Source organism: Numenius arquata, chromosome 6 (genome assembly GCF_964106895.1).
Source record: "Numenius arquata chromosome 6, bNumArq3.hap1.1, whole genome shotgun sequence".
Lineage (NCBI taxonomy): Eukaryota > Metazoa > Chordata > Aves > Charadriiformes > Scolopacidae > Numenius > Numenius arquata.
This window is the reverse complement of record NC_133581.1, coordinates 42,230,647-42,246,222: the sequence shown is the minus strand read 5'-3', so window position 1 is coordinate 42,246,222 and position 15,576 is coordinate 42,230,647. Positions and strand designations below refer to the sequence as shown.

The 15,576-nt window shown below is 42.1% G+C and overlaps 1 long non-coding RNA gene across 1 annotated transcript; it reads right to left on the bottom strand.

Moving 5' to 3' along the window:
- Positions 1-4,644: 4,644 nt before the first annotated feature.
- On the bottom strand, positions 4,645-14,966 carry LOC141465346 (uncharacterized). The gene is made up of 4 exons (XR_012463281.1): positions 14,864-14,966; positions 8,661-8,697; positions 7,848-8,078; positions 4,645-7,001 (listed from the first exon to the last, which is right to left on the bottom strand). It is a non-coding gene; the product is annotated as an uncharacterized lncRNA (long non-coding RNA).
- Between the last annotated feature and the right edge of the window lie 610 nt (positions 14,967-15,576).

Genomic DNA, 15,576 nt, shown 5'->3' with positions numbered 1-15,576 from the left:
GAATCAAAGCAGGAAGTTCAAGCTATTGGTATATTAATTCCTATTGCTTCATTATGTATAAATGCATATCTCAATTTACTGGTAGTAACTACATTACACTAGACATTTTGAATCATGCATAATTAGAATACTAGCTCTAAGATTTGGTTTGTGGGCCTGTGCCGCTTTCCTTCAGTTTCTCCATGCGGTTCTTCACGCCTCAGGCATTACAAACTAGCAGCCTTTGATTTGACCTGCGAACACACTCATCTGGAGGGGAAGTGGAAAGAAGCAGACAGGATTTACATAGGACACACTAAACAGTAAGTTACCTTTCATCTTTAACCTTAGATGTTGTAAAGTCTTAGGGAATCTGTCTGTATTATAACCTGGTACATAGGCTCAGAGACAGAAACATGCTCTGCTTACATCACAAACACCGACACTTTCTCTACAACTCAGGGGAAAGCGTAGAACAGACTAAAAGGGAAGAGACATCAGAATCCATGGTTAGCGTTCTGCACTGTTAAACGAGACACCCTGGTTCAACTGCTGGCTTTTGTGTGACAGTCAAAGCTCTACAGGGGCAAAATGCTGGATCATTCAGTAAAAGAAATCCAATGGAATCTGACTTGAACTGCAGCTCTGTACCTGAACAGCAAGCAGGATTACTAGTTTTGGAGGAAGACCAGACAGTTTCCTAGGGATGCAGGAAGCAGTTATTTCCAAGATCGATTATCCATCAAAACCTATTCTTCTCTTCCCTATTTTCCTCTTCTCTGCCCAAAAACACAGCACCAGCTATTGACAATGTAATCCTTGTGTAAAGTGTCAGCATCCTGAAGCTCAGTACAACTTCTCTTCACTCACTATCAAGGAATCTTTGCAAGACTTACTTTTTTGTCTTAAATTTGACAATTAACCTCAGTTGCAGAAGGTGCAATTCCCAGCACAAGTACTGGGTAGACCTTTTGCAGCAGCACTACTGTGCGTGGAACCAGCATATACTTGCACCGTCTGGGTTGAGTACTGCTAAAGGAGCCACATCAGTACTGGTCACTACGCCTTTGATATCCCACACTGAAATGTGGTAGCATCTAACGCTTCCACTGAGTTTCAGAAGCACTGGAAATCAAGGGGGTTGGAGCCAAAGTCATGTTGTACAAGAGCTGAAAGGCAAAGGGATTCCTTTTCTTGCTGTGAATAGTAATTTTTAGTTTAGTAGCCCATAGAATGCAGATAATTACAAGAAGTTTGAACTGGGAAGAATACGCAGACAGCCTGCCTGGCTACATCAGTCTGGATTTCCTCCCCTTCTCTGAATGAATACACCCTTGAAGAATTCTGTTCAGCCAAAGTTTATACTTCTGAAGTATGAACATGACTGTTTTCATTATTATTTCATTATTATGTAAATGTATTTGCTGACCACAGATGAGAATGAATTTATAATTTCTCTAATGTAATCAGATAACAATCAAATGACGGTCCCCTATGGCCAGCTTCCAATGTTATCAATAATTCAATAGCTGGAATTTAAGCTGATTACAACCTTCCAGATCAATTAGCTTTTCATACACATATTACATACTAGCCAACACTTAATTTAGACATCCTCATGCTTATCTTGGTTACTTTATATTGTAAAGATGCTCACAGCCCTCACAGTCTTATTATCAACTTATTAAGATCCAAAGGGCTTCACCTCCATAATTTCGGAACACTAGAAGCCTCCCTTCAGCTGTAAGTTACAGTCCAAATTGCTTCAGCTTTCTAGAAGAAATCCAGCCAGATAGATCTAAACTTCCAATGTAATCATTCTGTTCAGAGTACAGTATTATTTGTTGGGCCATATTGTCTCTATAGACTACATATCTGCACCGAAAATAGTATCAACTATGGACATTTTAGAACTCCTGCGGCTCTTTTTATGTAACTCTTGGATAGCAAATACTTTGCTGGGTGCAGAGGCTACAGCTGCAGATCAATAATCCTTTGTGTTACCTGAAGCTTCACAGTTCTTGCCTCTGCAAAACTTGAGGCATCAATAAAAATCAATTAGGGTCTGAAACAGAGTGTTTAGCAAGGCTAAAATTATTTTTTGCTGCAAAGTTGCATTTTTAGAATTCTACAGTTGTGCTTGGAATGTACAAATGTTTTAAGTGTTGTGTTCTCCATTTTTTAATTTTTTCTTTAAAGATTCAGATTGGTCTTTTTAAACAAAGAAAACTAAAAGTACTTCCCACAATAAAAGCTTCTAACTTCAGAATCAGGTTCTCTTCACAGTCCAGTACTTGGAAGGGTTTAGTTTCTTCTCAGAGAAACAGAAGTGCTAGATTACAAAAAAGAAAAAAATATAAGGAAACTTCAGCTATCCTTTCCAAAAGAACTGTCTGCCCTTCCTCCAGCACTCATTGACAGTGCTTCAGATATGTGACAAAGCTAATTTTTTATTTTTTTTTTTTATATCAGGTTCATTAACTAAGTATTCAAGTGCCAAATTCCCTCCAATGAGAGGAACATAAGAGGAATTCACCCATTTTCCCCAGGAAGAGACTCTTCACGCAACTCCCTGCAGCACAGAGCGCCACAAACTTATTTGGTTATTACCCACTTACTCTACTGTACAGTCTTGCTAATGCAAGTTATTTACTATCACATGCAAAACAGTTATTGCTACTAAAGTTCTATTTTCTTATTAAATCATCTTATGGCTTTGTTTGCATCAGGGATTCTTCCCCCTACATACTGTGCTATTTTGCATTCCAGTTTCAGAGGTATTTTTCAATTGATTCTCCCAAGCACTAAACTACTTTATTCAATGGTACAGCTACTTCCATTTAGAATTGAACCTAACTCTCAGCACAGGTCCCCCAGAGCTCTGCTGTAAATGGCCCACGTGTCCAATTGTCTTGGAAAGGTATTAGATGCAGAGGGTTGTTTGTTTCCCTGTTACATACATTAACTCTGCACAGATTACTGGTTTCGCACCAAATTACATGCTTCTTGATTAATTACTTTAGAGATATATCGTATCAAAATTACAAAACCAAGCTACCCATTCCCTCCCTCCCCCTAATGGCCATTTACAGGCAGGTCTCAGGAAAAAAAGATGCAGTATCCTCTCTAAGTTGAAAGAGAATTTTGTTCTTATAAAAAAGAAATGGGTGAAGAGCAACACTGGTACCAAATAAAAAACTTTATTCCTAGGAAATTAGAGGATGCCATCCACAGAGCATCGCACATCTCAGGAATCATACTAGTCTCTTATTTGACCAGTCTAAGCTGCCCATTGAGTGCTAAATCATTTGGACCTCCCCTGGTCTAAACTTTCCTTCTCAAAAAAGCAGAGGGAGAGAAAAAAATTATTAAAATTGAGCTTACAGCTGGAAAGCAATACTGGAAGTTACCTAAAATACAGGATGGGTGGGGAATCTCTGATCCATAGGCTAGAGATAGCCTGCTGCACAGATACTGTCCGCAATGTTGTTTTTCAGCAGCCCTTGACCTTATAATAGTCTCTCTTATTATTATTAAGATTATGTAAATGCAGGATCCAGCAAAGGTGTTAAAAGATTCAATAGGACTTCAGCCAAAAAAAGGTTCCCCATTCCTGCAATAGTGGATAAAAGTCTTCTACGTATAATTAGCAGATAGCATTTTAAAATCATTAACTTATTATGTAACAAGGATAGTATTTAAGTAGTTATAACAATTACGTAGTCAAATCTGGAAAAAGAATTTAGTTAATTGACAAATTTTGTAAATTATCTTAAGGTAGCAGAGATGTACGCAAAATGCACGCAAACTCCTTAGCGTATTCATACTTTTCTGAGTATATCACAGGATGGGTAATAATAAAATTGAAAATGCTGCACATGGAAGAAAACACCTTCAACAAAGACTAAAAAGAAAAGAATCCCACTGATAGAGATAAGAATTCTGGACGCTTACATACTATCGCAGTTGGACAGACAGACTGAAAACAAGAAGTCAACTATGATTCTATGAAGCCCATTAACCTAAAGATAGCGTTGCCATTGTCAAAGGGAGGATACTGCATGTTTAGACCATGTTTGTGACATTTCTATTGTATCCTTTCTATTGTTAATTACATTATCATCACTGTTTATTAATAAATTTGTCACTCTGAAATTGTAAAAATACTACTAGGCTCATGCACTGATCCTAACATGGCACTACAGTTTGCTACAAAGCACTAATGCTTATGGAACTATACACATCTCAAAATGGAAGACATTGGTGATTTTGTTGTTTTCAAACAACTTGTAACATCATTTTGTCCACAAGTATTAAAATATATATATGTATATATATATATATGATCTATTGCACATGCCCCTTGTTTTTGTAATCTTTCACATGGGAAGATTTCCAACCAACATAGAGAAGAAGTGGACCAAGAAGAAGTAAGTAGGCTGAGGCAGCATTTCCTAACACAGCAGTTTTATAAAGACGCTGGCTGGAAAGGTACGGTAATGGGGGTCTTCTGGGCATGCACTATTGGAGTATTACTTCTGTGAAAGCCACAGATCCTTAGCCCTCCTAAAAATATTATGTTCCAAAATTAAACTTGAAAACTAGCGTTTTTACATTGTCGTGGATAGGACTCGGGTAAAATCAGCAATTCCATTTTTTTTTTTTACAATGCAGGGTTACAAAATGTTGAGGGTTATTCCTATGGAAAAAGAAGTCAAAGGGCTTAAAGTGTCTACTCTCTAGTCAGACAAATTCTTAGTTTTTGTACATGTCCACAGAAAACAAAAGTACCTTCCTGTCCCCCACGTATTTTGTCATCAAGCTATGCAAGAAACAACTGCTAGCTCTAACGTCAGAAGGGCAAGTATGGGCAGAAGGAAGAACAAGAAATTCCCAGATCTTTCTTAAACCAGATACCTCCCAACCACTTATAATCCTATGATATTGACAGTATTTTCCATCACTTAAGAGATGGATCCTGCTTCTACAAACAGCTACATTAAATCAACGTAAGGAGGCCCTAAAAGGAAGTGTGCTTTTCTAGTTGTCCCCAATGCCAGAAAATTCAGACCACATTCAACAAAGAAATCCTATGTTCTTAAAACAAGTCAGGCTGAGCTGGTGGTTGCCCTCATCAAGATCCGTGTAACTCTTACCACACAGTTCATCACAATGTTACACACAATTTCAGTGCACACCTCTGCTCGTTTCTACTCTGAAGATTAGGATCAACATCAACACTTGTCCTTACTCTTCTATGGAACACGGTCCCATAAAATGTCACCACATTTTAAATACCAGAATGCTGTCCCTGCAATCTATCATTAAGATTTAAGAAGGATTTCAACTGTTGGCTTTTTCAGCCATTTTCAGGTTGTCTGGCTCTCTCCAGCAGTTATCTGAAAGTTAAAACAGAACAAAACAAGAAATCTAAAACACCCCCCCCCCCAACCATGCTATTATCTCTCAAAACCTATTAACAGAACCTATATATCTTTATTCAATCCAGATTGGAAAATATTATTTTAAGCTAGTAAGTCACATTTTCTAAATCACAAGCTTGGAATAAGGTGCACTAAGAAGAGCTCCAGATTTGAAGTGGAATAGAATACACATCCCAGTTCTGGGGTTTTTTTGCCAAGAAATCTTACTCGCCATATACAATACCATAGCGGGGAGCACGTAAACAATATACGCTCCCATCTCAGAATGACAGAAAACATCCTATATAATGACAAATTATGGAGACAAAGAATCCTGTGTAAACATAAGAACAACAGCTTTCGCCTTAGTTTGGAAAGGAATAAGAAAAACCAGAAAAAGGCCCACCCTAAGTATTTCTGCTCTCTCTCAACTCACCCCCCTTACGTGGCTAACAGGCCATTTCTCTTGGGCCGATTTCTACCCAGGTGATGAAAACAATCAGGTCATCTCAGTTCTCAGTCACAGAAGAATCAAAAAGCTGATTCCACCAGCAGTGTGAAAAGCTGAAACCGTGCCAAGGAATCTGACTGGATAAACTGCAAGTTTACACCTCTGGTCTCTTCCATCCTACCAGAAGTTGATTTCTTTATTAAAGAAAAAAGTTCTGCCCCATCTCTTTCTCTTCTACTGTAGAATGGTTTTGTTCCTTCTGCTGCTAAGGATTCATAAAAAGCCAGAGGGAGGGAATGATTTAATTTAAAACTAATCATTATCCTGTTATTCCAGAGGCCTTTAAAGCTTCATTTTTCTTTGCTAAAAATGAAATGGTGCAGAGTAATTTTTCCTTCTGGTGAAAGCTCTTCATATCCAGTACTTATATAGGTTTACACATGCAAATATACATTTTGATCACAGACTGGGACGATGCATTTACACACTACAGACAAGGTGATTCTGCATTTGTTCCTGCGCATTAGCTGCTTTATGTGAGCTGACATCAAGACATCTATCTACAAAGTCAAGCCTGGGTCCTGGACTAGAAAATACCTGTATGGGATGTCCCCAGTTTGGTAAGTTTCTTTCTCATGTCAGAGCAGAGAATATGATCTGGTTTTCCCACAGCAACTTTTCATACGTGTCAAGAGTCTGACATAGCAATGCATGCAGACACTTCATCTGCTGGGAATTCCAATATGACACAGTGAAATACTTAACCTTCCTAAAATGAAGAAGGAGATATCAATGAAAAACACCAGCTTCCAATTGCATCTGATTACAAAGTATTTCTCATTTTAAAACAGAATGCAGAAAGCTGGATAAAGAGCTGGCACAGAAGACATTTCTTCAGGAAACAAATGCTGATTTCTGTTACTCTGCTTTTGAGTTTTGATAAAACAGTGGGGTACTTCTGTGGGAAAAGTCATCTGGAGAATCAAATGTTGGGTGAGACGGCTGAAACAGGAGGTGGAGAGATCTTTGTTCATTCAGCTCCATGGAAGTGAAGGACAGGTTTTTGCTTGCTAGAAGAGCAACATGCACATCTTGCAGCCTATGAGCAAGCAACAGGACTGCCACCTTCTTGAAGGTCCAGAGAGGATCTGGAATCCCAAAATAAAAAAACAGGAGAGGTAGTTTAGGAATCAGAATAAAATACAATGACATTAAGATGCCCACTGGTTCATTAGTTTAAAAGCCTGACTCTAAGGGACAAAATTAGCTGGCTTCACAAACTGCAAGAATCCCTTGCTCTGTAAGATTTTATAACTGTAGATGTTCATAAGCTGGCTAAGGAAATACTACAGAAATGCTGAACTATATGCTGACTAAGAAGCAATGCATCCAACACATAATAGCATTAATTAGCTGTGGGGTTTCTTAACTGTGGCTCCAACATACAGCATGAGAATGTCGAGGTGGTACCAGAATGTGCATTGCACTCAGAGTATATTCTGCTACAGCAGGTCACAATTCAGAGAGACACCGTAAACTGTCACCTAATTAACTACAAAACTGTCAGTGCTGTAGAGGATAAAAGCACTTACGACAGCTGTAAGATCACACAGATTAGGTACTTATTTTTTACTCATTTCTCCCCACTTATCCACAGTATAGACATACTTCAACAACTGTCATCTTGTCCCTGATCTCCTGGCCTTTCATCAGTGACACTCACCTGGTATCACCTAGTCACAGTAGCTGTTAAGACATGACTTTTTTGCTTTAAGTTTGATGCCACCCTGGATTGGAAGGTAACGCGGGGGTGCTCCTGCGTAGCTACTGCCAGAAACATTTACTATCGTTCTCCTGTACTACGAGAGATGTGAAAGAGAATTTTTTTTGTCTTTGGTTTCTCTTTCTCACATACAAGAACATGAGGGTACACCATATCTTCTAACCCCTTCCTCTCTTTTCTCTGTCTGTATTTCTCATCTTATTCCAATTACCTTAACCCTTCAGTTGATCAAGTTCAGCAATAATCTTCCAGTGACAATTTTCAACTCCTATGTTAGCAGTAGCGAGCAGATCATGAAAATGGAAATAGAGCACACATCACCATCACGTTCTCTCTGAGGCACTCAAATATCTTAGCTGATCATGAGCTTGACCATCCATGCTCACACTGTTGGGAAAGTCTTATTCTTGTTATGAAGATGGGGAAAAACGGACCTGGAGACCTGCAACAAAACATGACAAAGGTTTGTGGCAGAGCTGAGAACAGAATAAAACACTCTGTTACACATCTTAACTACCAGAATATCTTTATTTCATTCACTGGAAAAAAAAAAAAAAAATCAAAACTCCAGAAGTTGATTGCCATCCTTAGAAATGTTGAATGTACTTTTTTCTACTTGATAACTGACATTTGGTTATCTTTCTTCCAATCGCACTGTTTAACAAATACGACTTTTAAGACAACCACTCCAAGTTAATACCATTACACAATTAGTGTTTCTTAGCAGAGCAAAGTTACATCATTGGATAGGAATTTTATAACTTTAAAAGCATTTAATCTTGTTAGAATATATAGTTAAATCAAAGCTTCTTTCAAGTGAAGCCCAAGCTGAAAGCTGACGCTGTGGCAACATTCCAGTTCCCTGAAAGCATCCTATGAAAAATTAAAATCTCAATGACTGATTTCTTTGGACAGGGAAAAAAAAAAAAAAAAAAAAGAATGAAAATGACCTGTATCAACCAACAAGCCTGTCAAGCTTAGTACCTGATACTTAGTACCTAAATAACCTTACAGCTTTACTCACCATTATTTTTGATCAATCCTCATTCCCTTCAGTGAACCTGAAGAGAGATGAACAGATGAAATTAAATTTACTTCTAGGAAGCTATTCAGATCACATATGATTATCTGCACAAGACACAAAAGATTAGCTGTACCTTCCAGGAAATAGTTAACATTTTTAGACATCATATATAAAATATGAAGGGATGCCATCCAGAGGGACCTAGACAGGCTTGAGAGATGGGCTTGTGCAAATTGCATGAAGTTCAACCAAGCCAAGTGCAGGGTCCTGCACCTGGGACATGGCAATCCCAGGCACAAATACAGGCTGGGCAGAGAATGGCTGGAGAGCAGCCCTGAGGAGAAGGACGTGGGAGTGCTTGTGTATGAGAAGCTCAACATGAGCCAGCAGTGCGCACTGGCAGCCCAGAAAGCCAACCCCATCCTGGGCTGCATCAAGAGAAGTGTGGCCAGCAGGTCGCGGGAGGTGATTCTACCCCTCTACTCTGCGCTCGTGAGACCCCACCTGGAATACTGTGTCCAGCCTTGGAGTCCTCAACACAGGAAGGACATGGACCTGTTGGAACGGATCCAGCGGAGGGCCACCAAGATGCTCAGAGGGATGGAGCACCTCCCCTATGAAGACAGGCTGAGAGAGCTGGGGTTGTTCAGCCTGGAGAAGAGAAGGCTCCGGGGAGACCATCATGACCAACATCTGAAGGGAGCCTCCAGGGGAGCCAGAGAGGGACTCTTTGTCAGGAGATGTCGTGACAGGACAAGGGGTAATGGCTTTAAATTGGAAGAGGGGAGATTTAGATTAGATATTAGGAGGAAATTCTTTACTGTGAGGGTGGTGAAGCACTGGAACAGATTGCCCAGGGAAGTTGTGATGCCCCATCCCTGGAAGTGTTTAAGGCCAGGCTGGATGGGGCTTTGAGCAACCTGCTCTAGTGGAGGTGTCCCTGCCCATGGCAGGGGGGTTGGAACTCAATGATCTTTAAGGTCCCTTCCAGCTCTAACCATTCTATGATTCTATGATATGATGTTGTTACTTTTCAAATGATCATAGCCACCCCCTTCCTTCAGTTTAAAGATGGTCAAGTGAGTTGGGCCTGAGTATGGAAGACTCAGGACAGGAAAACTTTTAAGAACAGGCTGGGGAGGAGAAGCACATACCCAAACATGCCTGAAAGGCTTTTGTTCAGAAACCATTCTGTTTCCTTGAGTAAAATCACGTGTGTCATTCATTCCACAGAATGTAGTTTACACGATACTGAATTCCCTTTTTCCCTGGAATTTGTTGATTTCTGCTTTATTGAGAACAGCCTACAGCCCATGCTCAATGGACTATACCTGGAGGATCAACTATACAACACTACCGAAACTTCTTTTCGATTGTGCAGATAAACAACCTTGTTATGGTAAGCCATCATCAGCAGACACAAGTTCCAGTTTCATACAAAATGAGATGGACACAATTGCAGCCTCCAGGAAGGCAAGAAACTCTTTCATATTAATAACAAACCACTGTAGCAAGGAAGCAAAATGACTATTCTCGAGGATACTGAGTTAACAGCCTAACTGGAAGAATAATGCATTGCTATAAGCAGAACTATCTCATCACACAGAACTTAAATTATTAAAAACTCCCAGTATCCTGAAAGTATTACTAGCTTCCACCCTCCTGCACAAGCCAGTGTTTCTGCAAGCACCAGGGCCCTGCATCTTCAGAAAATCTGCAGTCAGCAGATGATCTCTAGCCCTGTACTTCAGGGTAGTTATTCAATTCTCATGTTGTCGATTCTGATCTTTCCTATTCAAGTCCTCCCTCAAGAACCTGCCAAGCACTACCTGACTTTGAGAGATTGAGGAACCAACAGCAAATGATTCACAAAACAATTACCTTGATAAGGAACAGTTATCAGCAACTCTCCCAAACGTACTTACTGTAAGGGAAACAATTCCCAATGCCAATTTTTGAAAAGCTGGGTTTTCTTTCACTTATTCTAAAACTACACATAAATTAAACTAAATACTAAAGTAAGTCTTCTTACAAAAAGCAGCAGGTGACACTTAAATCAACTGATAAAAAGGAATGTTTCATCTAATACTGAAATTCAGTTTGCTTTAACCAATTTATTTTAACAAGTTCACTGACTTTGGATGCCCCAGTTTTTAACTGTTCTGCTTGATATGGTTTCTCTCTGACTTTCATAGATTATGTGGGAGCAGCATTCACACTAGTACCAACTGAATTTGCAAATGTAACTGCATATACATCAAGGCTATTGAAAATTAGCTGACAAAATTGATGATGACAGTATCAACTCTACAGTTAAAGTGCAGTGGAAATTATGAAGAAGAAAAAAATAAAATACTTTTTTTTCTTGTTTTGTACTTTACTGAACATCAGATCAATTGATCTGAACAAAAAATATTCGTGAAAACTCAACAATATATGTATTAATCCTTTTCTGTTAAGAATGCTGAAAAATATCTTTATTTAGTTTTGACCTATTGCCCATTCATATTTTTTTTTTTTCTCTACTGTAACTAAAGGTTAGTTTCCATGAACTTTAAATTTTACATTCAGATAAACAATTTCTTGGATACAGGTAACTTCAGGAACTTCAAAGCCAAAAAGAGATGAAGAAACATCTCCTTAATAAATTTAACAGCAAAATTGTAGTATTTGTCTTCTCATATAAATCAACACGCCTTATCAGCAATGGACCAATGGGGGAAAAAAAAAAAAGTCAGTGTCCTGACATAATTAGATAATTAGCACATCGGAATTAGAAACTATACTAAAATGAACAGCGTACAGCTATGCTACCAAGTTTCACCCCACCCCTCACACTCTGTTTTTAGGTACTCTTAGTGTTAACTAGATGGGTCAGCAAAAACTCAGACCCGTCAGATCTAGCTTTCCAAAATACTATCTTTCTCTCTTTCACACCCCCACCCCAAATGCTCCAGGAAATGAGCAGAATTAACAGGAACATAAAGTATGATTCCTCCCCTCTTCCCTAGAGCCTGAGAAGTAGGTGAGGAAGGAAAGACCTAGAAGTTTATGTAGAAAGACCAAGACAAGAAAACTTGGAAGTTAAATGCAGTAGAGGTGTGTAAAGACATGGAACACAAAGTCAGCACTACAGATCACAAGTCCACTGAGGTCTTTCCAATGGCTTAAAAGCATCAAATTTAACCCAGAAAGCTGATAATGACAACAGCTTAAATCAAACAGAAGTAGCTGACAGTCCCGTAAAAAAAATAGCTGTCTTCATGCTCCTTTCACTTTCTAGGTAACTTTTAAAAAGGTTCTAAGCCCAACCTATGAGGCAACACAGAAAATTGTAGTAAGAAGGGCTACGACTAGTGTGATTGGCGAAAGAAAGGGAGTGCCTGAGAATGGAGGCACGGAAAAGAACACAGAGCAGGAGCAGGGCTCTCAAAAGGGCTTGTGTTAACGGCACCCAGGTTAGCAGGTCATCAAGACCCAAGCACCTCCTCCTGCAATTTCAGAAGAAACCCAGATCTGGAGACAAAGAACAGTGATAATTCAAAGAGTGGGACAGGGTAGAGACACAGACTACTGTCACCTCCAAAAGGGTACATACAAAAGGGCGTATCTGAAACCTAGAACGGTTGCCAACCTAGGAAGAAACCAGAAGGCATAATGACCTGCCAGCTGATGTCCCTTGGCCTCTACAAGGGATCCTGGACTTAGATCTGGACACGAGCATCATAGCGCCAGGACACACAGCTCAAACACCCTTGCTATGGTGCCTGGCTGCTGGACAAACATCTCGGGCGCTGCACACATTCTGCTGCTTATGAGGCCTGCAAGCCTGAGTGGCTGTTTTGTTTCACTTTGTATTTTAAATAAAATCACCTTTCTCTCCTCCAAGGTTTCCAGTGGGTGTTTGCTATATTGTTGGTACAACGTTGTAACAGTATTTCCTACAGCAGCAGAGAAAATAGGGAAGACTGTTTTACAGCTGAGCTATGTATTCCATCATACACACACTGTAGTAATGTGCTCCTTGGATACTCTTTAGGCAAAGAATCATCCCTTCCTCCACATCCCATTTTAGAGAAATCCTCTTTTTTCTTTTTTTCTTTTAAATCCTCCTGCATTCACATCACCCCCGGCATGTCAGGACTGGTTTCAAACACTGTTCCTTTTCTAGTTTTTAAGAATGAACGTGGGAGGTGTTCAAGACATACTCCAGACTTCTTACAGACTCGGTCAGAATTTTTAACTTCAGTCAGTCCGTGATTTTTGACACCCCGGAATGACAGGTCACAATCATAAGATGGATACATTGGCTGCTCATGCAGATCTTCACGCTGCAGACTCACAGCACTGCAGGCAAGATGGCAAAGCAGTGCCTATAGTTAATTTAACATATACAAGGGCAACAGAAAACACCGTTCTTTTCTGAAGATACTACTTTTCACAGCCCTTGTGCATTCAAAGCAATTAAGAATAAATATTAATCTGAATTTACTTCTAAAATAGCATACAACTTCACGTGAAGGAAAGTTGATTGCCTACTATTCTTTTAATTATAATATAAATCAGAATTATCCTTATATGTAATGTGTCAAAGGCAAATCCCCTGACATATTTTAACAGTTCACACATAGACATGTAGAAGTAGGAACATTGATCAGCTGCAGCATACTGTGCCTTATGTTGCTCATAAGCTGCTATTACTGTTACTATGTGAATAACATAGCACACGAAATTGGGAAAACGTTCCTTAGAAAATGTTTCACAAAAGCAACTACCGCTTTCAGAGCCAGTTGTGACAAACACACTTATCATATTTCTTTTGGGTTATTTCTCCAGTTACAACTACTTCGTTATTAGGTCATGTAAGATAACATGCCACATCTCCACAAGATCTAAAGCTGTGCTTCTCATTTAACCACTTCAGGTTGTTTTTTTTCCATTTTTACCTGACAAGCACGTTGAAAATGCAGTCACTTAGAATTCTATGACGTACTCCAGATTTAAAGAATTGTTATCAAATACAGAACATAAGGAATCTCACGCCAGTGACCGTAATCCTTTTGCTTTCAGTAAGAAGTCCCCCCTCCTTTTTCTTTTTTAAAATTTAAACAAAGTATCATTCTGTAGTACAAAATATTTCCAATAATTTTGAAAAATTTATGGCGTACCTGACCTGCATGTTACTAACGTGGAAAGGAGAAATGGTGTTTTTAGTAATAGTTTCACATGTTTCATCACCTGTAAAGTCTTTTCTACCTTATTATCAACAATCCAATTAATTCAATCAATTCCCCTATCAATATAATCTCTCCACGAAACTTATTTTGCACTGTAGATTAGACATACATTCTGATTTTGTCAAACGACTTGGAAGCCATCCCCTTTGTGCGCTCCTGTGTCGGTATGACATAAAGGCATCAGAACAGATTAGCAAAATCCATCTCGCACACGGATTCTATGAATAACGACGATAACAGAAGAGTAACTATAATCAGTGCTACGCTTGTAACCGGAGATGAAACGACTAATTTCAGATGATACATTCTGGTTTCTGTTCTCCATGTACGTGCGCTGTCAGCTGCAGCTGTTCGCCGAAAACGTGTTCTCGGCTGTTCCTAACTCGGCTGGAGGGTATCACAGAATGATATGGGGGTTGGAAGGGACCTCTGGAGATCACCTAGTCCAGCCCCATCGCTGTGCAGGAACCAGCCTCTCCCTCCCAGCCAACTCCTGCAGCCCGGGACCGCTGCCCGCCCGCTCCCGCCGGAGCTGCGGCACGCCCTCGTTCCCCGGCTCCGAAGTTGCTCAGACTTCTCAAGGCGGCGGGCGGGTCGAACCGGCCCGCTTCCCACCCCTCGCCCGCGCCCCGCCAGCTCTCCCCGGGGGGCGCCGGCCATACCCACACGGACACCCCCCCACACGCGTCCCAGCCACCCCGCCGCGGAGGCCGCGCTGCCAGGCGTAGAGCCGCCCCGTCCCGGTGGCAGTGGCCAGTCCGGCCCGACCCAGCCCGAGGCGGCGGCGGGCGGAGCGCGCCTCAGGAAGCGGCGGGCGCGAACATGCCCGGGCCCAGCCCAATCACGGAGCAGGACGGGGAGGCGGGTGTGCGGGCGCCCGGGCCCAGCCCAATCACGGAGCGGGGCACGGGGCACCGGGCTGGGTGCGGCCCCACGCCGGAGGCCGTTGTTCCCCGCCGCACTCACCTGAGCGCGGCCGAGGCCGCGGGGCCGCGGCCGGTCCCGGCCTCTCCGCCTCTTCCTCTCACTCCGCCATCTTCCCCTCCTTACCTCGGCCACCCGGCGGGGGGCTCGCGGCGCCCGGCGACGCCGGGCCCGCCCACTCGTCCGCAAGCCTATTGGGTGCCACTCGTATACATCAGCCGTCCAGTTTTGGCGGTGATTGGTCAGCCGCGCCGTCCATCGCGGGGGCTGGCCTCCCGCCTCCAAGGCCCTCCTTTCTGATTGGCTCCGGGGAGGGCTCACGCCTGGAAAGGGATTGGTTCAAGCCGCGCGAGCGGGGCTGGCCTGCGGCGAATCCTCCGGTGACCTCCACAAGAATTTAAAGGAGCCTGCGAACGGGGATGGCGGCGGGAACGCCTGACCCCGACACCGAGGCGTGGTCGGCGCGGTAAGGTACCCCGGCCCCGCCCGAGCAGGGAAAAGGGCGGAAGGGCCGCGGGGGGGACCTGACCCAACCCGGCCCGGCCGCGCAGGCCGGCGCCCGAGGCGCGGGGAGCGGGTTGGGGTCCTTGTGACCCCTCCGGGTCATCCCCTCCACTACGCCCCCGGCTCCTGCCTCACGGGCACGGCCCGCCCGGCCGAGGTGTTCCTCAGAAGAGTCCCCGGGGCGCGACCGTTAGTAACCGTTGCTGACCGCTGGGGCTGCCGCCGCCCCTCACCGTCCTCCATTTCACCCC